This window comes from Canis lupus, chromosome 15, assembly GCF_011100685.1.
Source record: "Canis lupus familiaris isolate Mischka breed German Shepherd chromosome 15, alternate assembly UU_Cfam_GSD_1.0, whole genome shotgun sequence".
Taxonomy (NCBI): Eukaryota; Metazoa; Chordata; class Mammalia; order Carnivora; family Canidae; genus Canis; species Canis lupus.
In genome coordinates this window covers 22,234,493-22,257,715 of record NC_049236.1, presented here as the reverse complement: position 1 = coordinate 22,257,715, position 23,223 = coordinate 22,234,493, and the positions used below count along the sequence as shown (strand labels likewise).

At 39.0% G+C, this 23,223-nt stretch overlaps 1 protein-coding gene and 1 long non-coding RNA gene across 8 annotated transcripts in view; one reads left to right on the top strand and one right to left on the bottom strand.

Annotated features, from left to right (window-relative positions):
- The window catches only part of SYT1 (synaptotagmin 1), a 535,022-nt gene that overhangs the window by 24,467 nt on the left and 487,332 nt on the right, over positions 1 to 23,223 (bottom strand). The gene's annotated exons all lie outside the window — the stretch shown is intronic.
- LOC102155931 overlaps positions 1 to 23,223 on the top strand; it is a 304,818-nt gene that overhangs the window by 33,573 nt on the left and 248,022 nt on the right. For all 4 annotated transcript variants that reach the window (XR_005370395.1, XR_005370393.1, XR_005370392.1 and 1 more), the window contains exon 2: positions 8,199 to 8,306. This is a non-coding gene — a long non-coding RNA (uncharacterized LOC102155931). The remainder of the gene's footprint in view (positions 1 to 8,198; positions 8,307 to 23,223) is intronic.

Here is a 23,223-nt window from a genome sequence, read left to right as displayed (position 1 = left end):
CCATTTTAAAACAGCTTCTTTTATTATCCTCATAAAGGATCTCTGTAATCCACTAAAAGGATGGTAAATGGGACTCAGTGAAAATAGCTAATTTACCCCAAACCCTTTCTCTGAGTTTTTCATCAGAAACACTCTTAAGAGGTACTGCTCTTAGACCTTGACAAAAATTACCAGCTGGAATAATCGTAGTCAGTTAATAAAATGACTCGCATTGGATCGCTAGCAGTTAAGAATATGAGTTTTCTTAGAGCAGAAGAAGTAAAGCCATGGAAACTTTTTGGAGAAAAGCTATTCCATATCAGTCTTCAGAAGATTGTGCCCTCTTTGTAAAGCAAGTTTATCTAGCAAATGGCTATGAAATATGTTTTTTTCCTTGAATAACCGCCTGTGGTATGGATGAGGTTAGAACATTCTGTTCTCATCCTTCCCAGTTTAGCTTCAGGGTGGGAAGGGTTGCTAGTACTAAATTCTAAGCACTGTCATCTCAAGGAGTGAAGATTAGACACAGGAATATTCTAAAGCAAGCTCATGATTTGCCTTGAAAAATCCATCTAAGAGAATGCAGAGTGAATTAATTTAGTGGAATTGTTATGCAGAGTCAGGAGTCTGATTTTGAATCTTTTTGGAAATATTCTGAATGATTAAGATTCTAAGTCTTATTTCAAAAGGGTTAATTCTTCCAAGCAGTGCTGGATGTGAATATACTTCAAACAACTCACAACTTTTGTTACTTAAAATGAAGGCAATTTTAAAGGGACAGTTAAATATCTTATTGAATAAATGAATAAGAGGGCAGGCGTTGTTGTAAGAGAAGCTACCATTTATGGGCTCTGAATTAAATGGATAAGAAGCGCTCTGTGTTTTCAGTGCCTTTTTTGGGAAATGGTATACATGAGTCAAAGGCCATAAGGCAGTAAGCAATATTAATGCTTTTAGGTAGAACCTTTTCTGGACGCTTCTGTTAGATGGAAAGAAGTGAACGTTTTGCAAGATAAATTTGGATGTGTTGTCCTGGATTCTTTGAAGCTGAGATTGAGCTGGAAATCAATTAAAATATTAGTGTATTTCCCTCTCTAAAATGTTGAAAGAGAAATATGTATCATCCAGCATAAATATAAATATGACAGATCATCCAACATAAACATAACATTTTGTCAAATGAAGAAAATTTTCTTACAGTGGCATTTTCAATATGGCAGTCAGACCAGTGTAAAGAATTTAGTGAGGTTAACTCATATAAATTTGATATTTGTCCTCAGTTCAGAGAAATGTGATTTCAGGCATAAAGACAAGTCTGTGATACTGAAATTGAAAATAGAGCTCAATGAGTTAACTGACCTTTCCTCAAGATGCTCTGTGGAAAACAGACTCACTGTATACGGTTTTAAAGAAAGAAATTCCTACATAATTTTGCAGGAAGGCCATTGAACATGAACAGATGAACACTGAGTTAGCGTGGCTGAAGAAGGTTTGAAAGTTCCTGGAGGACAAATTATATGAAGACTCATGTTTGTTGAATTTTCATTATATGTCCAGCACTTTGCTGGAGGATAGGAGAACATGGTGGAAAACATGGACACCTTGCTATTACTTTGGAAGAAGTTACAATAAGTGAGAGATGAGAGTAGATAAGAGTTCACTTGACAGGGGACGCCTGGGTGGCTAAGCAGTTAAGTGTCTGCCTTTGGCTCAGGGCGTGATCCCGGAGTCCCAGGATTGAGTCCCACATGGGGCTCTCTCCCTCTGCCTGTGTCTCTGCCTCTCTCTCTCTGTCTCTCTCATGAATAAATAAATAAAATCTTAAAAAAAAAAAAAAGACTTCACTTGAAAACCTAAGGACAAACATGAAAATGACATAAAACATAATGTTGTGGGTTTAAAAGGAGGAAATTAGGTCTATTTGTCCTAATTAGGGTAACACTTGGCTATTTTTTTTTTACTGATTCTTTAATCATAATAAGAGTTTAATATTTATCATTGGAATTTTTACAGATACATAGGAAAGTAGTACCTAAAATTTCTCTAAAAAAGCAAAATCAAAACCCAAACCGAAAAAAGACAACTGACGAAGCATCAGTGGACAGCACAATGATTAATGAAAAACATTTAAACTTAAAAACAGAAACACCCAGATCTGCATATAATCACAAAGACCAAGTAGAGATCAGGGTGTGGACTTCGTGGCACAATTCTGAGGAAATAAAAATAGCTATCAAATAGTCTCAGTTTATTTAGGAACTATTAATGGCCAGTTGGTTTGTAAAAATCCATCTGCACCAACCACCTGTCAGCCAGACTCCGGCAGCCATAGACAATCCTCAAAAATCAGAGGCTGAGCAAGAAAAAAACAGTGCAAATGGAAGCTCTCTGTTAACATTGGTGAGAAATCAATACAACTATGGCCATGCATTTCAGATTGTAGGAAGAAGAAAAAGTTCTGTGTGCTCATACCTGCTGTGATTCGTACTACCATTTTTACTGTTGAAGTGCTTGAGGACAACCATTGTTTCACAAAAGTCTTTGCAAATGCTAATTATGAACAAATCTACACCATATTCGTGCACACACATACATAGATGCATCCGTGCGTACGCACACACACACTACATCTCTGGCATTTGTCTGTAAAGGCATTTTCAGGGAAAGAGCATCATTCATTTGTTAGGCATTCTCAATGGTGTTTTGTTTTCTGACACTGCAGAAATTCCTCTAAATAGGTCATCATAATACTGATAATCATCTCCACGGTAACCAGCTTTCAAGGCAACTGGCTAAGGATTACTGTTCTGGGTGGGGGAAATTTTATTAGAAGCATGGTAGTAACACAAGAAGATGCAATCTAGTGCCATTAAAATTCCCTTACAAGTAGAGTATTTATCAAATATCCTTATCATAATCTAAATTAAGTACAATCTATTTGGGAGGCTTTTGTAGGCAATGTTTGGTCTTTTACTGTACATAATAAAAGACACAAGTGTTTGGTTATTTCTTTTAGTCTTTAGGTTAGGATAGACCTAGGAGCTTGGCATTTCCAATGCTGACCCAGAAGTCTATGTCTTGGTAGAAGTCTGGGGATTGGTGTTGATTCTCACATGTTGTCTCCGTCTGCCACTATCTGAATATGTGTTTGACATATTCGAGAGAGAGTGGATTCTAAGGGGACTGTGCAGAAACAGTCCTGAGCATAAGATATTGTGAAATTGAGGAACTCTTCTGAAAAAATTTCTTTCTTAGATATGAGGGAACCTATTTTTTAGTGTCCAGGGATATGACTAACTGACTTCTTAGAAGTAGTCTGGAGCTTACGTCCTTGAAATGTTTTTTAGCCAAGAGAAGCTGGCATATAACCCAAGCAAACCACTTCAGCTTTATGCTTTTTTATTTGCGTGTTAAAATACTTGATTAATTCCTAAGGAGCAATGTCATGGCAAGCTTATATTTGCAGACCACAGGTTATGACGTTCAATTAGAGTTAAAAGAACTAGTTGAAGCCTTTAGCTGAAGGTGACAGAGTGAAAACAGATTCATAGAATCTTCTCTCTCTCACAACTGAAAAAGTGAATGCCAACAACAAGAAGCACTAGCTTCTTCCTCCCCAATGAGAAATCGGCCACCAAATAAGGCAAGAAGTGCAACTTAATATTATGGGCACTCAAACAAAACATGAGCATGTACACACACACATGCAAAATGCTGGCCAAGGAAAGAGGATTCTGGAATGACAGGGTGCAGCTCCTAACCCTGACATTTCTCCCTGCCCCTCCGAAACTTTACTGCTGAGTCGATGAATCTTAAGACTTCACTCTTGCCCTCAAATCTAGATCAATCAGTTCAGATTGACTGTCTTTATTCCACCCACCCCTCTTTTGACCGAGGAATGGTTGGCATGGCTATTAGGCAGAAGTGGGCTGCTTCTATCTGATGTGTTGACCAGTAAAGATACCACAATGAATATAAATTCATGAGAAAGCCCATTTTCTTTTTTGTTCCATTTGTTCACACAGCTATATTTCCAGTGCCTTGATTAGAATAGTACCTAGCAGAGACCAGGTACTCAATAAAAATTGGTTGACTGATTGGAACCCCCTTCTCTCCCCCCAACAAAAAACCTTTCAGGGTAGACATGAGTCCTGATTAAAGGGAGGGGTTAAAACTTAGTTCACAACACCTACAAATCCCAGAGGAGAGATCAGTACCTGGGAGTTCCATGTCAGACAGATGTTATATAGCTTCCACAGAATTTTCCCCTTCCCTTCTTCCCCCACCTCCATCAGTCTACAGTAAAGTAGGTGGTATTCTCACACCATAACTCAGAGGGAAAACAAGTTAGAATCCATGAAAATGGAGTCAGGGAGAAGTTTTCTACCCTAGATCAGAACAGAGAGAAGGTCTAGATAGAGCTATTCAGGTATGAGCAAGATGAGGTGGGGGGAAGGCAGTGGCAAATATCCAAATATGCTAAGGCAACACTCCCAAATAAAAACAAACAAAACCAACCAACCCTTAAAAGAGAGGAACATAGCATGCCGAAGAATGATAAAACCCCCACTCTTAAAGAAAATATAATCCAAAAAACAAAACAAAATTCCTCAGAAGTGCTTTGCACTATGAATCAAGTTAATGAGAACATGAACTCAGGAAAATATGAGCTCAAAGATGAGATGATAGAACAACAAGAAGGTTTCAGAATTGAGGAAGCTGAGAACAAAAACAATATCATAGAGCAAATAATAAGGTGGCATAGCAAGGGAAAAAATAGATGGCTGCAAATAAAATTATTGAGCTAGAAGAAAAGCTTGTGAATACAAGGGGAGAATTACAAGATAACTGATTTGACTTCCAAAGCACTTGACATCAGTAAAATTGATGTCCCTGAAGAAGAGGATCCAATACACAAAACCGGAAACATTCACAAATATACAAAGAAATTTCACTGAAGACAAAGAATAACCACATCTATGGACTGAAAGGGTATACCGGGTTCTGGGAAATATTAGTAACAGAAGGCTCAACCTACAAACATATTCCCGATTGAATAATTGAAATTCAAGAAGACAGACATTCCTGGGGCATTGAAGCAGAAAAAAAGTCACAGAGAAGGGAGCAAAAATTAGGCTGGCCTCAAATGCGTCCACAGTAACAGCACAGGAGCAATGCGTAGACCGGCCAACATGTCGAGACAGGCATTCCATCATGAAAGACCTACAGTCTAGGATGGCAAATAAATGGGTCCTGTGAATCCTTGGGCTTAATGATTAGAGTGTAGTCAACCTTAGAATACCTATCTTAGCAGTTTCCATAGTGTATTATCTTTTGGACTCTAATCCTTTCAGGTGTTCCATGAAAAAGAGAACTATGCTCAAATCACTTAGAAATACAGAACCTCAAAAACAAAAAAACAAAAAACAAAAAACAAACAAACCCAGAACCTCTAAAAGTCTTGCCTTAGAGATTTATAATATATATCAACATATAAATGACTCTAAGACATTTTTCATTAGAGAAACCTGTTTTTGTTTTTGTTGTTGTTTTGTTTTTTTGAGAGAAAGTGCACACATGTGAGTAGGGCAGTGGTGGGTGGTGGGGGAAGGGTAGAGGGAGGAGAGAGACTCTTAAGCAGGCTCCACACCTTAAACCTGAGCTGGGCTCAGTCTCATGACCCTGAGATCCTGACCTGACCTGACATCAAGAAGCCGATGCTTTAACCCATTGAGCCACCCAAGGCACCCCAGGAACCTGATTTTCTTTTATGAAACATGGTTTAACCCAGCATTTCCACTGAAACGTATTTTCATTTGCCTGGCTGGCTCAGTCAATAGAGCAGGAGACTCTTGATCTCAGGGTTGTGAGTTCAAGCCCCACATTGGGCGTAGAGCTTTCTTAAAAAATAAATAAATAAAAATAAGAGTATTTGACAGATTCCATTTGGAGAAAATTTCATCTATGATCTGGAAGGGGAGAAGACTTAACAACTCAAAAAAGTAACCAATCCAAAAGCAAGTCATATTTATTTGTTTACTTTCTGCCTCAAGAACAGCAGTAGCATTTTTTCATTCACTTATTCATTCATTCATTTTGAAGTATTGAAATCGTAAAACATAGCTGCAGGAAGGAACAAGTACTTGTAGCAGAGTGGTGGTTGTAGGGCCACTTTGAAAATACAAACGGTAAATTCCTTCCTAAAGCAGCCATTTTAAATCCTCAAGCAGGGGGTCCCTGGGTGGCTCAGTGGTTTAGCCCCTGCCTTCGGCCCAGGGCATGATCCTGCAGTCCCGGGATCGAATCCCACATCAGGCTTCCTGCATGGAGCCTGCTTCTCCCTCTGCCTTTGTCTCTGCCTCTTTCTCTCTCTCTCTGTGTCTCTCATGAATAAATAAAATCTTTAAAAAAAAAAAATAAATAAATCCTCAAGCAAAGCTCAGTTTCACATCCTCTTTGTTGAAAGGAATGCATCTTTGAAGGCTGCATTCCCGCCATGGAACTCTGATGGGGCAGGATTTCAATTCAGTACAAAAAGAGAAATCCAAGGAGGTGTTGAGAAACTGAACCCTGTTTTCTTCCTTAGGGAGCCAGGAACAATGTGAGAAAGCAAAGGAGTAAATATCTTCTATTCCAGAAGAAAAACAAAGTCTTTGCTGCTTTGCAATACCTTTCCCTACTTCTCAGCATTTCTCCAATTTACACAAGCACTTTCTTACGGTGTGCAATGCCTCCTAACTAGGTGACACACCACGGCTTCAGAATGGTGAAGGACCTTGCTGTCTACTCACATCCTCTATGCTATGCTACTTTGAACTGGGAAAAGTATTTTATTTTGTAAAGATTTATTTATTTATTTATTTACTTACTTATTTATTTATTTATTTATTTATTTATGAGAGAGAGAGAGAGAGAGAGAGAGAGAGAGAGAGAGAAAGGACACACCTGCAAGCAGGGGGAAGGGCAAAAGGAGAGAAACAGACTACACCCTGAGCCCGTCCTGGGACCCTGAGATCATGACCTGAGCTGAAACCAGGGGTGCCAGGTTCAACCAACTGAACCACCCAGGAACCCCTGGAAAAAGTATTGTAAATCAAGAGGGACTTGTCTCTCTTTCCCTCCCATCCTGTCAGAAGACACAAATGGGCCAGCAAAGTGGAGTCAAAAGCGGGAGGGAGCTTGCAGCTTTCAAATAGTGTTGCATTTATCTGTCCTTGTGAGATACTGCCTGGGAGTTGACTGAGTTAAGAGCGGGTTGAGGAGTAGGTCAAGGGATTCCAAGGAGTAAACAAAGGGGCCCAGAAACTGGAATGCATCCTAAGAAGGAATACCGGGATATGCTGCCCTCTGCAGGATTTTTAGGGAAAAATACATCAGTTAAAACTGGCTAAACCTTTAAAAGTCAACATCAGTGTTGACAAGGATGTAAGCAGAAGGAATGTTCATATTCTCCTGGGGTATTTATCAGGGAATGTCCAGAAAAGCTGAAGATGTGCCTTCCCTATATCCCAGCAACCTCACGATATCCTGGAGGTACTCTCCCACATTTGCATAAGGAGATACGTGTGGGAATGCTCCTTGTTGCATTGTTTATGACAGCTAGAAATTGGAAACAGCCCAAATATCCATCAGCAGAAAGCTGTAAGCATCAATTGGGATATATTCCTACCATGGAATGTTGTACAGCAATTAAAAAATAAGTTTACGTTAATCAACATGCACACATCTCAAGAATATGATATGGAGAGATTAGCTGCATAAAGATACATAATATATTATTTATATAAAGTTTGTAAACACACGAAATACATAGAGTGTAATACCATTTACATAACTGAAAATGAAACCAAAACTGTGTGCACTAAAAACAAACATAGCAATGATGAACACAAAACATGAAAATAGGCTTGGGAATCCCATAACATGATATAGGGAAGGGCACGCAAGATTTTGATTATATATATTGTGTTTTGATTCTTTTGCGTATTCATAATACTTATGAATATTCATTATATTATACTTATTATAAGGTCTGAAATATTTCATTAGAAAAACTGAGGAGCTCTGATTTAGATTCAGCTAAAATATATAAAATTCCTGCCATGTATCTAGTACAGTGCCCTTCTACATCTGGCAGTATGATAGCTGATACCAGAGGAATCTGTGCTCATAAGTGCAATAGAATCCCATTATCCTGAAACTTCTGCTTGTACTTTCAGATCCGGTGAATGTGACCCTACCTGACCTCCTGCCCGATGCCGTGAGCTCACCACTCTGACCGATAAACTTGCAGGAGAGGTTACAGGGGGAAGGAGAAGGAAGGCAAGGTAAATTATTAAAACTTACTATTAAGAAAGGGTACCAAGTGGATTTGGAATTTTCTTTTCTAAATGAATTCAACTTCTTTCTGTGGGTCACATTCTCTCTCAATGTACCAATTTCTTAATAGAAACTGTGTGATGAGGGATATGGGTCCAAACGAAGAAATTCTCTGTGATAGAATCATGAGTGCATGTCGCATGAGGAAAAAGGCAAAACATCCTGGGTTGGTTTTATGTGACCTATAATGGATAAGACTTGGAGACCAGTTGTTGCGTACCTAAACTGAGATTAGATGTTTAGTTTTGAGGCACCTGTAGGGGGAACTTCAAGCATCCAATGAGGTGAACTCCTATTAATAGTTGTCAACTCTGGCTTCACATTATAATCACTGGAGAGTTCTAAAAACTATTGGCTTGCTCCCCCCCAGAGATGCTGAAATAGTTCATGTAGGGTGGGGCCACTCCAGGTGGTCAGATTTTATCACTGTCACTTCCTAGGTGATTCTAATGTACATTCAGCATTGAGAACCACTGTGCTGCAGTTGTCATCTTCATGGCTATTGGTTTACTCTGGTTGGGGTGGTTACTGCTGGCCCATCCTGTCCTGTTTGTGCTGTGATGGAAGAAACGTTGGGCACTTGTTGTTTGTTTCTACTAATTCTCTCTACTCAGACTTGCAAATGTCTTTGATGTGCCATTTCTTGCCTGGAAACTTGGCTGGAGATTATTCATCATGCCTTGGCATTCTTTTGTGCAAGGCCAAGTGTTTGGAAAAAGTCAGGGCTGTGCTATGCAGCAGAGGTAGGGGAGTGGGGGAATCAGGGGGTCGGGAGATGTCACTGACAAGGCCACAAAGGTCATCAATTTTTTGTAATGTCTAACAGGCCTGGGCTCTTCAAAGTCTCAGTCAGCTTCTAGACTTACATGCTGGCTAAAAGAATAGAATAGTCCTAGCACCCACCCCCCCTCCTTCTCCATCCCATCCCTGATCTCACTGGAGACAATTGTAATAACATTTTAAAAATGCATGAATTTGAGAGCTAAAAATTTAGTTTAAACTTCCAATCCAGCAGAGACATCTTTAACAATACCTCGTTGGATGGCCATGCTTTAAAAGTCTTTGCTAGTTCCCCGTTAAAATACTTCTATAAAATGCCTATACATTTTGCTCCGATGTTAACACTGGGACTACAAGGAGTAGTAGTCACTATCCCAGCCCTTAGATGATTCACAGGAGAGGTTAGAAGGGAACACGTGTGACCAATTGCTGTAGAGTGTGAGATGTAGAAGGCAGTCTGCACATCCTGTACACGGGTTATAAAATTAGGAAAGAGGAAGGTTTGTGTGGATCAGTTTTGTTGGAGAGGGGTTTTGCACGGAGGGAGGGCTTGACATAAGTCATTTTTTTGAGTCTTGTCAACATGCATTTTGAGCAGCTTCAGCACCACCTGGGAGCTTGTTAGAGGTGCAAAACAGGACTTCAGGCCCCATCCTAGACCCATGGAAGCAGAATCTCCACTTTATTTTTAATTTTGTTATTTTTGTTCTTTTTAAAGATTTTATTTTTTCATGAGAGACAGAGAGAGAGAGAGAGAGGCAGAGACACAGGCAGAGGGAGAAGCAGGCTCCATGCAGGGAGCCCGATGTGGGACTTGATCCTAGGTCTTCAGGATCATGCCCCGGGCTGAAGGGAGGTGCTCAACCGCTGAGCCACCCAGGCCTCCCAGAATCTCCACTTTAACAAGATCCTCAGGAGCGTCATATGGACATGAAGGCCTGAGAAGCATTTTAGAGGAAGGATTAAAGATTCTCCAGGTTTTATGAGATGACACGAAAGCTTCCATGTGTGAAGTGGTCTGGTGCCACTACAGCTCAAGCATAGGGTGAAAGAGGAACAAGTGATGCCATTTGGAAGGGCAGGCCTGGGCCTTGTCATGAGGGGGCTTGCAGAACATAGTGAGGAATTTGGATTTCATCACGAAGGCAGCGAGAAGCTAATTAAAGCCAATTAAAGGTCTAAGCAGGAGATTTTTGCTTTAGGAGAATGCCATTGGCAGTAGAGTGTAGGATGGAAGGAAGGTCAAGGGAGGGCCCAAGGGACCCGGCTTTAGGAGGCTGTTGCCATCACTGGAGAAGTGGTAAGGACACAAACCCAGGCTGGCCCCTGGGAAGGGAGGCAGAGGTAGAGACAGGGAGCTTTTCAGGAGAGCTGAGCAACAGGACTTATTACTACATGACGATTCTCATTTCTTTGAAAATCCTTTTAGAAATACATTGTAGGTCACTAGGAGAACAAAGACCAACATGTAAACAAGCGAAAAACCTAAATGCTCAAATGCCTAATCCTGGATAAATGTATAACATAAGAAAACCTGGTTAGGAGAAAAACAATTATCCATGACAAATATTAGGAGCAGGAAAGACTATGGAAATGTTTGTCATTCTGTTGTTTCGGTGCCGTCTCAAATTGTCTTAAACAGAGACTTTTGATGACTGAAAATTGATACTTGCTTTACAATTTAGATGAAGAGAAAACATATTACTGTTGTATAATATCGTAGGAAATTTGTAAAACCAGAGGAATACACACCAACTATGTGCACAGGAGGATTTTTGTTGCATTTTTAGCCTTCAAGCTACAGGGGGTTTCTTACTGATTAACAGAGGAGCTATTCTTTTCATGTGTCATTGGAGGTGTAATTATTTCCTAAAGTGTATTGTACCTCTTATACCCCATTCCTTTATTTATAGTTCATATATAATAGAAATTATTAGTCTCAAACTTTTCTTTAAGAGCAGAAATAAATTTCCAGTAGTTTGCTGTTTGAAATATTAACATGGCTGATTATATTTTACGGATTCTCTTAGCAAAAAAAAAAAAAAATTGGGAGTTTTTCATTCCACTTTTAGGTTTTAATCAATAACATAAATTATGTATGAGAAGTCTTAGTATATTAACTGCATTTTAAAAAGGTATTTGACAAAACGTGAAATTAAATTACCAATGCTGTCATTTTTATGACATATTTTTTTATATTTTTGAAAATATATTGATCATCTGTTACTTTACCACAGATGAATATTAGCATGAATATTAACCCAAACTCTATTTGGAAGAGGATACACACACACACACATATATAAACATCAATATGGTAATGAAGGTGAAGTCATATGTTTCTGAGAAGCATTTGAACATGAGGTGAAAACAGCAGAAGAGCTGAACTTTTTGTTATCGCCGTCCAGCCTTGCTGCCATCCCTCACTGGGTTGGGGGGGTGGTTGAGGCAAATATCTACCTTTTCTTTCGGAAGACCAATATGGTCACATGATGGCCACACAGTTCCTTATTCAATTTCCTGAACTTACCTCTCTGCCTTATTTCTTTGTGTCTGCTTTCCTGACAGCAGCAGTTCACATTTGACCTTCATGTCTCCCTCTCTCTTATTAGTTTTGCATTCTCAAAAGAATTTTCCCTCGCTTTGCGATGGAAACCCTCCCATAGCTATTTATACTTCCAGAAAGCTAAAACAAAATTGCTTCTTAATGTCAATGGGATGCCACTCCACAGCTTAGCGGCCCTACTAATGCAAACTCCTTTGGGACATCAAAAGCTCAGAGAGAGCTGACCTTGCATGCATGGCTGGGATCCTAGTTCCAAATAGGTAATTTGATCTTGAGTCTTAAGCTTGCAGAACTAGTTCTTTGGCAGCATAGCTCAGCAGTTTTTATAAGGAAATCCTAGATTATACAAATTATCTCTCCCATTGACTGTAAATTGGAACTTTGTCTCGGGAAAACAATTTACCAACATTTTATGACTCTTTTCCACTCAAGGATTCTACTTGGATGCATTTGTGCTATAGGTTCCTTGCCCAAGTACCCAAAGAGGTTCAATGTAGTGTTGTTTATAAAGGCCAAAACCCTACATACAATCTCTGTATCTACTAGTGGGGAATGATTTAATAATTGTGGTCCATTCCCTTAATGGAATGGTAGCCAACTATCTGTGTGCTCTTATGCAAAGATTCCTAAAGCCAAGGAATTGTTTGGTGGGGCTTAGTGTTCCCTACTTTTTAGCACTCCCCTTTCTTTGATGTAGACAATTGATATTCTAGAGCTAACATTACAGCATAGTCACATAAGAAAGTAAAATAGTATAATATTTATACATAGTATAGAATATATGCATGTATAGGCATGAAACATTTCTGGAAGGTTATACTTGAAATAGTGGATATCTCTGGATGGAAGGGTTGGGCATGGGAGTGGAGAAAGAGGCTCTACACTTCTGGTCTTCGTCATGAACATGTATTTTATTTCAAAAATAAATTTTAAACAAACAATTCTACGTAAATAAGTAGATAAAATGGAGATAAAGGCCATTGAAAAGGGGCAGTTATCTTAGTCTTTTGGGTGCAAGCACCTTAACAATGCCTGCAAAAAAACAGAGGCCCTTGTGTTTTCTGTGGTGGCCCATGAGACGAGATACTTGATTATTTTGCCTATCATTATAGCCCCACGGAAGGAATGGTTCTCTGGAGTCCTACTGTCACTTGATCCTTCAGGACCCTAAAGATTACGACTTAAGTCTGGTTGGGATAGCAAACATCACCTCCTCCGAGAAGCCTTCTGTGTTTCTTGTGGCCTGCCTGGTCTCTGCCTTCTTTCCACTCCTATTCTAAGAAATTCATTGCTTTAGAGTTGGTGCCTATCTGCCCTTTAATCATACTGACTGTATTCCTTTTATCTCCAGGCAGTGGATGGCACAATAGGTCTCCTGCTCAACTATACCTGCTCTCATCACAATGTTCCCTTTGTTACTCTACAGATATGCTGATTAGGCATCAGGGTTTTACTTCTCTACTGAGGTTGCCAGTAAAGGGCTTCTTTGTGCAATAAAGGGGAGATGATCACACAGTGTGCCAAATTACCATAATGGGACATTCCTGCATAGTAGCGGAGTAGCTGCAGTTCTTCTGGGAGATTCCTACTTCAGGGCAAAGTCCCAACTTCTTAGCATGAAGAATGAGATTTTATATGCAACCTCACCCTGCCAGCATGCATGCATGTGCATAAACACACCCATGCACAGGCACACGCACGCACACACACACGGAATCCTGATCTGTGGCACTTCCTTGTACACATCCATATTCCAGTTTTACCAAGTCATTCGTCCTCCTGGAACACACAGTGCATTTTTATACCACAATATTACTTTACACCAACTGTGGCTCAATAGCATGCAAAATGCAGTTAACCCATATTCATTTCTCCTTCTTTTGCCTTTTGACTTAATGATGTTTGGCTCTAACTAAATAGCTTCTCCCATAGAGGGAGCAAAAGTGACTCTGGCAAGATAGTGGAGGAGGGGCAAATCCCAATGGTGTCTTACAGTCCTCTGGGTTTGTACTGCTCCACGTTATTGCCCATTGAAGTTTCACTGGAATGTGTTCCATATGTACAAGGCTAGCCTGCATTGTAAACAAAAACGTGTATTTGCCTTCCTTACATAATATGGAAAAGAATTGTTAGGCTTATAGAGAAAAAGAGATAGTTGTGGTTCAGTGTTTAATTTTTGGTTTTGCTGGGAGACGATGAAATTTATTTTCATTCCTCCTATTTTGAGTTGTACCTTAAATTCAGACATGCACTTATCTCAAGTTTGTCCTTAAAGGCTAATTGGCATTTATTCTATGGTATTCAGACTTCTCTTATATTAACTCTTAACTTAACTAATTGGCTTTTGTGTCCAAAGAAAGGATTAAAAAGCTGCAGAAGTAAACTACTCCAGAGTAATGCATAGAACCCACTCACAGAGAGCACATGTGTAAGACACTGGAAGTTCTCTACTCAAGTTCTCAAATATCAAGAAATGACACAAACAGCTGTTTGACTGGCATGTTGTGATCTGGCTACTTATTGTACATCACTCTGGATTCAGATATAGTGATATGTGACACATCACCAGATATTTAAAGGCACAAAATATCTGTTTTTCAGCTTAGTTACAAATTTAGAGTGGAGATAATCTATTTGGTATGAAAACAGTTGAGCAGAGAGAGCTTGTGGTTGGATCACTGACTGCCTGAATTAAAATTGAGCCCCTCTGAATATTTCTACTTGCCACTCTGCTGTGACAAGAGCATGACAGTCAACTCAAAGGAATAATTGGGATAGGAGAGAATGGATAAATGACATATGAAGCATTGTCCTTTAAACTCGACACAAGTGAACCAAGATCATGGTGGCTTCTCACTTAAACAATGGAGGAACAGATTGAGGTACCTTACTTGAAGTGGTCAAAGTGGCAACTTCATTGAGTGTCAAGTGAAATGGAAGGACAACCTGTTCTTTTATGTTGCTATTCATGAGTTAGTGTCCATGACTTATCTAACAGCCAGGGCCTTGTTCCTTTCAGTGTGAGGTTAGTAGTTACAAATTTGAGCCCATGGAACCTCTTTCTCTCTTGCCTTTTATTTTCATGAAAATAAAGAAGGCTGAATCTAAGGCAGGGATAAGTATTCAACTTTAATAGTAATCAAAGAAATACAAATAAAAACAGGACTCCATGTTTTGGTCTGTCAGATTGGGCAAAGACTTAAAATTATGTAAAGCTCATTGTTGGTCAAGGGTTGTCATATACTTAGATGGGAGAGTAACAATGTAAAATGTCAACGGTTTTTCTGGAGGGGAGTGTGGGATATCAAAGCTTCAAGATATATAGATTCCTTGATAAGAAAGTCTACCTTCTAAGGAAGTTGATTGAGGGTAAGAGCAAAGATTTAGCAACAAAGATATTAATTGCAGTGTGTTTTATAATACAGCAAAATTTGAAATGGCTAAAGTGTTCATCCATTGGACATTGGTCTAATCAGTCATGGTTTGTTCATACAATGAATGCAATACTCTATAGCCTTTTAAATGCTGAAATGTCTGATGCAGAAAGATGTTCACAATATTGTGTCATTACCAAAGCGGGTTAAAAATTAGTATCCTTTGTATATTCCAACTTTATTATGGAAAGTATATAGATACACATATGTGCATAAAGATAGGCGTCATGATTTAATAGAACGGTATACCAAAAAATTAACCCAAGTTATTTCTGGTAGTGAATGTTAAGATTGTTTAAAACTTTTCTTTCTACTTGCATTTTAAAATTTTCTATCATTTTTAGATAATTACATCAGTGAAACAAAAACACTACTTGTAGCTTAAATAAGTAAATATGAATATGCATGGCGAGCTAAGTCATTTTATGACCCTGACAATGATAGGAAGTTAAGGAATCTGTGAACCTGTCTATGATGGAGACTGTATGTTACCTACTCTAATACCCACTTCTTTGGTTTTAGCACCACAATTTTTAACTGGGCATATTGCCACCCAGAATAAAAGACTATATTTCTCAGCTATCCTTGCAAGTAAGGTGGTCAAGACTAGATTCTGACCATTGAGATATAAGTGGAAATTCTGTGTGGGACTCGCAGAACTTTTACGAAAGAGCATGGGTTCACCCTTATTTTCTCTTTTTCCCTTCTTACTAAACACATTGTATTTATTGTTGCAAACTGATCAGAACCTTTTACTAAATGGCTTATTAGAATTGGTTGTCCAGAAAAAGAAAAATTTTGGAACGTTATATAAAATATATTTTCAAAGATATCTAAACTGGCATGTTACATTTCTTGGATTTCAAGATGAGTTCTTTCTTTAGTGATTTCTTTTTTTTTAGGTGTAGCAGATAAGCCTATATAGACACAACCTCAAATGTTGATATAGCCAGTTTGGAGGAAATAGCTTCCAAATGCAATTCTTAATTATATAAAAGTTAAACATTAAATGGATGTTAATGATGATGGAAATAATGGCATTTTAACACCAGTGCAAACGTGGCTTATTAAAGTACAGAGCCCTTTAATAAATAAATACATTTAGGGAAAATGAGCTCATTATTGAAGAATTCATCATCTGGATGTATCATTTAAAGAATTTTTACCAAATGAATATTTCTTTGAACTAACATGACTTTGAGAGAAAAACTGTATTAAACTCTGAGACCAGTAAGTAGATTCTTTAGCATTAGTTCATATTGCTATAAAAATTAAAGGATAATAATATGATTTGTACCTTGAATAGACAACATTATCTCTTAGTCTCTTTTGGGGATGTGACACTTTCTCAGATTTCATCATTATATGACTAATTTACAGGGTAGCATCATTGGGTGCTTCGAGGATTTAAACTTTGATGATGATGAAAGTTTATTTTGCTAGTGTTGCTTCTGTAAAAACATTCAGACATTTTTAAATGACTTTTTGAAATGGTTATGAAAATACAAGTAATTAAGAAACACATTAATTCCTCTAATCCCCCAAATATAAGATGTTATTAGAATGTGGCCAGAGTTTTTTTTTTTTTTTAAAAGAACACATTTCTTTAGAGAAACATCCCCTTTTTCCTTTCTTTATTTTATTTTTCTCTTTATCAATGCAAATGTTCATGTTTTCATCTCTGTAGGATTCTTTCCTCACTGCATTCCACAAGCCCAGAGAAACTCCCTGGAACTCATACAAAACCCTCTCCTGCTACCATATTAGGAATCAAAATGTGTAGCAGAAACCCACTGCCAAGTAGAGATAATCAACAGGGAATGTCTGTGCCTTCAAGCCAAATGAGTGCAGAAAAATGATCAAGGCAGCAAAATAAATAATAAAACTGAGGACTGGCTTTAGAGTATGGTCTTGTTATATCACGCTTGCTAATAAAGCTGTGCTGGAAATTTCTATACCTCTTGGCCATTCAGGTACGAAGACCCAGTTAGGTCTGATTTTACTGTGGATATAAGTCGCTCTGGGTCACAAGTAGAGCAAAATTAAATAATATATCTTTGTCTTATTAACTACATGAAAAATTTTGTATGCTTCATAAATCTTCTACCATAAGACCTAACCGACTCTGTAATATTTTAAATTTTAGGTTTGTTCCCCACCCCCCCCCCCCGCAACTTTTGCAAAGTCTGTAAGTGTATAGAAGTTACCAGAAAACTTTCTGGTTATATTGTTTTCACTCCAAGTAAAATTGGTTAACATTAGTTATATTTTTCTTACATGTAGCACTCGATCCATCACATTCTTGACTAGAAATAAATTTTTAATTAATACATGTGACAAACTAATAGATGTTTCAAACCACAGCAGTGGTTCTGGAATCCCAGCAAGGGACAGGATGGAGATTATATAGGAAGGCTGAGCAATTATCTAGTGGATGAAACAGACTATTGTGGAACTAACTGCCTGCTTTATTAAGACAGTAATGATGATACCTGAGGATGTAATGCTGTAATGATGAGAAATTTGACCTTGCAGCCACATTTTGTGAGTTTTAAAGGAGGCAGAGCAAGAAATGAGATCAGAGAACAGAAGCTTTCATAAATCAAGGCAACAGATGACAGGATGACAGGGGCCTGGGTGAGAGCATAATTGTAGACTCAGGATGAAACAAAGAATTTAGAGCTGTTACAAACTAATTTGTGTGCCATAACTCTCTGGGGAATTACAAATATCAGAAACTAGTAGATCCCGTGGTCAAACTGCTTCTGGACATATTACCTGGACCAAAACAACCAAAAAATGAAAAAACAAGGACAAACCAATAAAAATGCATTCCTTGTATGTTCACTGCACGTCATAGTTTACAAAGTTTTCCTGGCTATTGTCTTATTTGGCTCTTTATAAAATTTGTGGGGAAGATCCTCCTTACCTGTTTAATCCACACGTGGGCATGAGCTGAGTCACTTCGGTTAAATAACTTGCTCAAAGTCTCAATAAGAATGTGCACTAGATCTCAAATCCTTGCTTTCTCCAAATATCTCACTAATGCCCATTCAAGAGGGAGTGTCTGTGCTTTCTGGAGGGCTCCTCCTCTCCTTTGAAGTATGACTTAACAATAACTTCCCACCTTGTTCATTTGGTTGTTTAGTCTTTAATTTGAACGGTTTTTAGTTCTCCGATAGTTCTGGGACTCCACAAAGTCTGGGACTTTGGACACATTATTTAGCCACCCTGGCTTTGGTGAGGCCAAACTATGCCCTGAAGTGACAGCAGACAGGAAAAGCCCTTTCTTAGAAGGACTGACCAGGGTGCCCAAATACCTTGGCTGCTACTGCCATCTCCTGTTCAGAATGACTCCCCCAGAACTGCCCTTAACATACATTTGCTTAAAATTCAAGTGTGATACCCAGGCAGACTGCCTCCAGGGGAGTCAGGAATACTGCTTGTGCATGTGAGGTTCCCCATTCAACCTGTTCTGGAAGCAACATCTTTTGGTTGGAAGTGGCCAGTGTTGGAAGGTGGTATGAACAGGAGTAAGGGAGGGAAGATTACTGTTTGTAGGAGGAGGTAGCTGGGGAAAAGAAGTCTCCATGTGGCCAGAGATGGAGGAAAAGAAGCAGCAATGTATGCCTACTCTGAGTATACTGGATGAAGGACAAACACTTCTACTCTGAAACTAAAATCTCTGCATGGGCCATGTACGAGAGAAGTGAAGGAACATAGGACATCTGATGTTCTTCTGATTCCAGGAGGGTGCATCAGAGGAGTTTTGATGTACCTCAGAAGCACAGACTGTGCTATAGATACACCCCACCTATGAGTGGGGCCAAGAACTGAGATGGCAATGGTACACCAAAGAGGACTCTGGATCTTCTCAAAGCCTAGTATTTGCATTTCTGAGAATGTGAGAATCAGAGCCATCCCAGTGGTACAGCAAATGGACATAACCATTCCAGGGTTCAATCTTTTCTTTCTCTCGTGGTTTCCCAACTAATGGGAGGCAGCTAGGTAACTGGGCTGTGGGAGGGAAGTGGGACACAAGTGGTTATACTACCACCTGGTGCTAAATAGTCATGACTGTGATGTTACACTACCACTCACATCATCAAAGTCCTTCCCATATTTGTGGGATGGGCCCTTCTCAAAACCATAAGAGGCTACTCTTATGAGCCTCTTTTCCTTTCAAGATAGTTCTTGATGCTAAATTTAAGTTAATTTCACTTCTTATTAATGGGAGAGGCCCACACAGTATGATTAATCACAGGTAATGATCCACCGCAGGGAGAGTTCTAGTGATAAACCCAGAGAAGTGTGAGTCAGAGGGGAGTAAAAAAGAATACAGATGACAGTACCTGACGGTTTGTCTAGAACACTAGCTTCCAGCAGTAAGACTGTCCTTATTCTTGTGGCACCAGACAAACTTCAACTTCTCAATGACCCACTGATACAATTGCTCAGTGTGAAATGCTCTCTTTTCTATCTGGACACAGTTAAATACTGCAACATGCAAGTAGTCCTTAAGCTTGCTCACATAGGTCCTGTCCAAATATGTTAAGCTCATAGTTGTCAGTCTGTGACAGAAGGTCACAAAGAGGGTATATGTAGATCCCAGCCTAATTGAAAGGGCCGCTTGACAATCTTTTTCTTGATAGCCAATACAAAAACTTAGGCTCCACACATAATATTTTTTCTGAAGACCTGGAAAACTCTTGCCACATAAATTTCATAAAGAATTATGATTGTTGGGGCACCACACCTGACTGGCTCAGTCAGTAGAGCATGTGACTCTTAATCTCAGGGTCATGAGTTCAAGCCCCGTGTTGGGTGTGTAATATTATTTTATTAAAATAATAAAAAATAATTATGAGTTTTGGATCTAGTTGTATTATGCAATGTGATCTAGTTGTATTATGTTCTGAGAACTATGCTAGGCAGGTAGGAAAGCCTTCTGGACAGAAGCTCTACCTTTGGTGGCATGTACCTGACCACCACCTAGCATATATGTCTCAGATGAAGCTGATTTTTCTAGATAAATGGCATGTGTATCCTTGCTTGTAGATCTGATCATCCACTGAGGCTTGAAAAAGACTCACAGATGAATTCAATCTTTTTGTTCCTAATGCTGTAGATTCTCAAAGGGCATGGTAGTAGGCATGACCAGAGGTTTGTTGGCCAGTGTGTTAGCAAAGGCTAATGTTGTGATGGTCTAGAACATGTTTTAGGGCCAGGTGTAGTAGGGCGTAAATTTGATATTTGCTCAAACATGACCACTTAACAATTATTTCTGTTTTTTTTTTTTTTCAAATCCTTAAAGAGAGTAGAATGAATTTTACTATGTCCAATCATTGTAATTTAATCTACCATTCATGGGACTTGTATAAGGTAATTGAGGTGTCCAACCAGACAGACAGCAAATAGACTGCTCTGGTATTTTATAAGCAAGCGTTATCGGGTACCAATAGTTTTTGCTTTTACCTTGTGAAATCTGTACTTAGAGGCCATGTTCCTATGCAGTGTTATTATCATACTTATCCTTGGAGCTCTGGCTCCGGTTCGAATTTATAAGAGTAAAATCAATTCCAAGGCCCATTTATAAAATATGACTCAGCCTAATATACTTAAAGAAACCACACAGATCAAATAATATATGCTTTCACGTTTGTTGGAAAATTTCTTAGGTGACATTGTTCTTGCAATCAAGTAACTTCTAAGATAGTTGTTCTCAAACTTTAACCTTCATTCGAATCACTGAAGGGCTTATTAAAAACAAATTGCTGTGCAAAAGCTTTTTTTATTTTGGTGTAGACCCAATAGTTTATTTTTGCTATTTGTTTCCTTTGCCTCAGGAGACATATTGGGACTCCACCAAAATAAATATCTTTTGCACAGAAAAGGAAACCATCAACTAAATGGAAAAGCAACCTACTGAATAGGAGAAGGTATTTGCAAATGATATATCCAATTAGGTATTAATATCCAAAATATATAAGGAACTTACAAGACTTCACATTAGAAAGGCAAATAATCTGATTGAAAAATGAGCAGAGGACCTGAATAGACATTTTTCTAAAGAAGACCTAGAGAGGGCCGACAGATACCTGAGAAGATGCTCAACATCACTAATCATCTGGGAAGTGCAAATCAAAAGCACAGTGAGATAGTCCGAATGGCTAGTATCAAAAAGACAAAAAATAACAAGTGTTGGTGGGACATGAAGAAAAGGGACCCTCACACACTGTTGGTGGGAATGTAAATTGGTGTAGTCATTATGGAAGACAGTATAGAGGTTACTCAGAAAACTAAAAATAGAAATACCCCATGTTTATCAAAGCATTATTTACACTAGCCCAGATATGGAAGCAACTCAAGTGTCCATCAATAGATGAATAGGTAAAGAAGCTGCAGTATGCATATACACAATGGAATATTCAGCTATAAAAAGGAATGAGATCTTGCCATTTGTGACAACATGGATGGACCTCTAGACATTAGTAGGGTATTGTGCTAAGTGAAATAAATCTGACAGAGAAAGACAAATACCATGTAATTTCACTTATATGTGGAATCTAGAAAACAAGCAAGACAGAAACAGACTCATCAATACAGAGAACAAACTGATGGTTGCCGAGGGGATGGTTGCCAGTGGGGGGGTGGGTGGGGAAGAGGGGTGAAATAGGGGAAGGGGATTAAAAGGTACAAAGTTCCAGTTATAAAATAAGTCACGGGGATGAAAAGTAAAGCATAGGGAACATAAATAATATTATAATCACATTCTATGGTGACAGGTGGTAACTACACTTGTCATGGTGAGCCCTGAGTAATGTATAGAATTACCAAATCACTATGTTGTAGCCTGAAACGAATATAACATTGTGTATGAACTGTACTTTGGTAATAAAAATTTTAAAAGAAATTGCTGTGCCCCACTCACAGGTGCAGCAGATCTGGGATGGGGTCTGAAACTTTGCATTGCCAACAATTTCCCAGGTGGTGTAGATGTTGGGGGGGGGCCTGGAGCCACACTTTGAGAATCACAGCTCTGAGAAACAGAGGTCGGTTTTTACCGACCTCTCCTTCTCTCTCTTTTTCTGTTTTGATCTCTGCATCATTATAATCCTTATTCACATCTGTCTTGGGCTCAGCCAGGACTCCCCAGTTCATATGTTGAATTCCTAAGGCCCAGTACCCCAGAATGTGACTGTATTTGGAGTGAGGGTCTTAAATAGGTAATTATATTAAAATGAGGCGAGCTGAGTCCAAAGGGAGGACTTACTGGAAATAAAACTGATCACCACTGAGGAAGAGGAAATGCTGCCAGTAGACTGCCTTCAGGTGCGATCCGCAACATGCATGCTTCCTGGGCCTTGGGCCTCTGCACCTGCCAGCCTCCAGTTTCTTGAGTTCTTTGTTTCAAATCTTTTCTTATCTTATCTTTTCTTTTCTTTTTTTCTTTTTCTTTTTCCCTTCTCTCTTCTCTCTTCTCTTTTTTCTCTTCTCTTCTCCTCTCCTCTCCTCTTCTCTTCTCTTCTCTTCTCTTCTCTTCTCTTCTCTTCTCTTCTCTTCTCTTCTCTCTCTCTCTCTCTCTCTCTCTTTTTTTTTACACACATACACATCCTATTGGTTCGGTTTCTCTGGAGGGCCCTGTATACAAGGTCTCATTCCGTTCAGTTTCTGGTTGAAGCCTGAGGATCAACCCTTTCTTACGAAGGGTTTCCAATATGTGAAAGTGTTGAGAAAAAAAGAACCTTACTGGCTTTTCTCGTATACAGCCATCATTTAATGTCTTTTATTATGATTTGTTCCGATGCATTGGATATTCATGGTGTGTGGCGACTGCTTTTTGCTCATGAAGAGGACCTCGCTGGCTTTCCATTGTGGGGACCCTCATGCTTGAAGTTGCTTTTTAACTAGTTTTGTTTGTGGTCAGTGTTAGAACAAAGGTAACTACCTCCCAGGTATGTAACTGTTCATCTGGACTGCTGTTTAACTAGACGAGCTGATTTAGGTCCTTCACATGCTGGGGAGTCATGTGAAATTTCTTTGGCGAAGTCTGGATGCTTTACACGTATGTCGGGATGGCTGGAT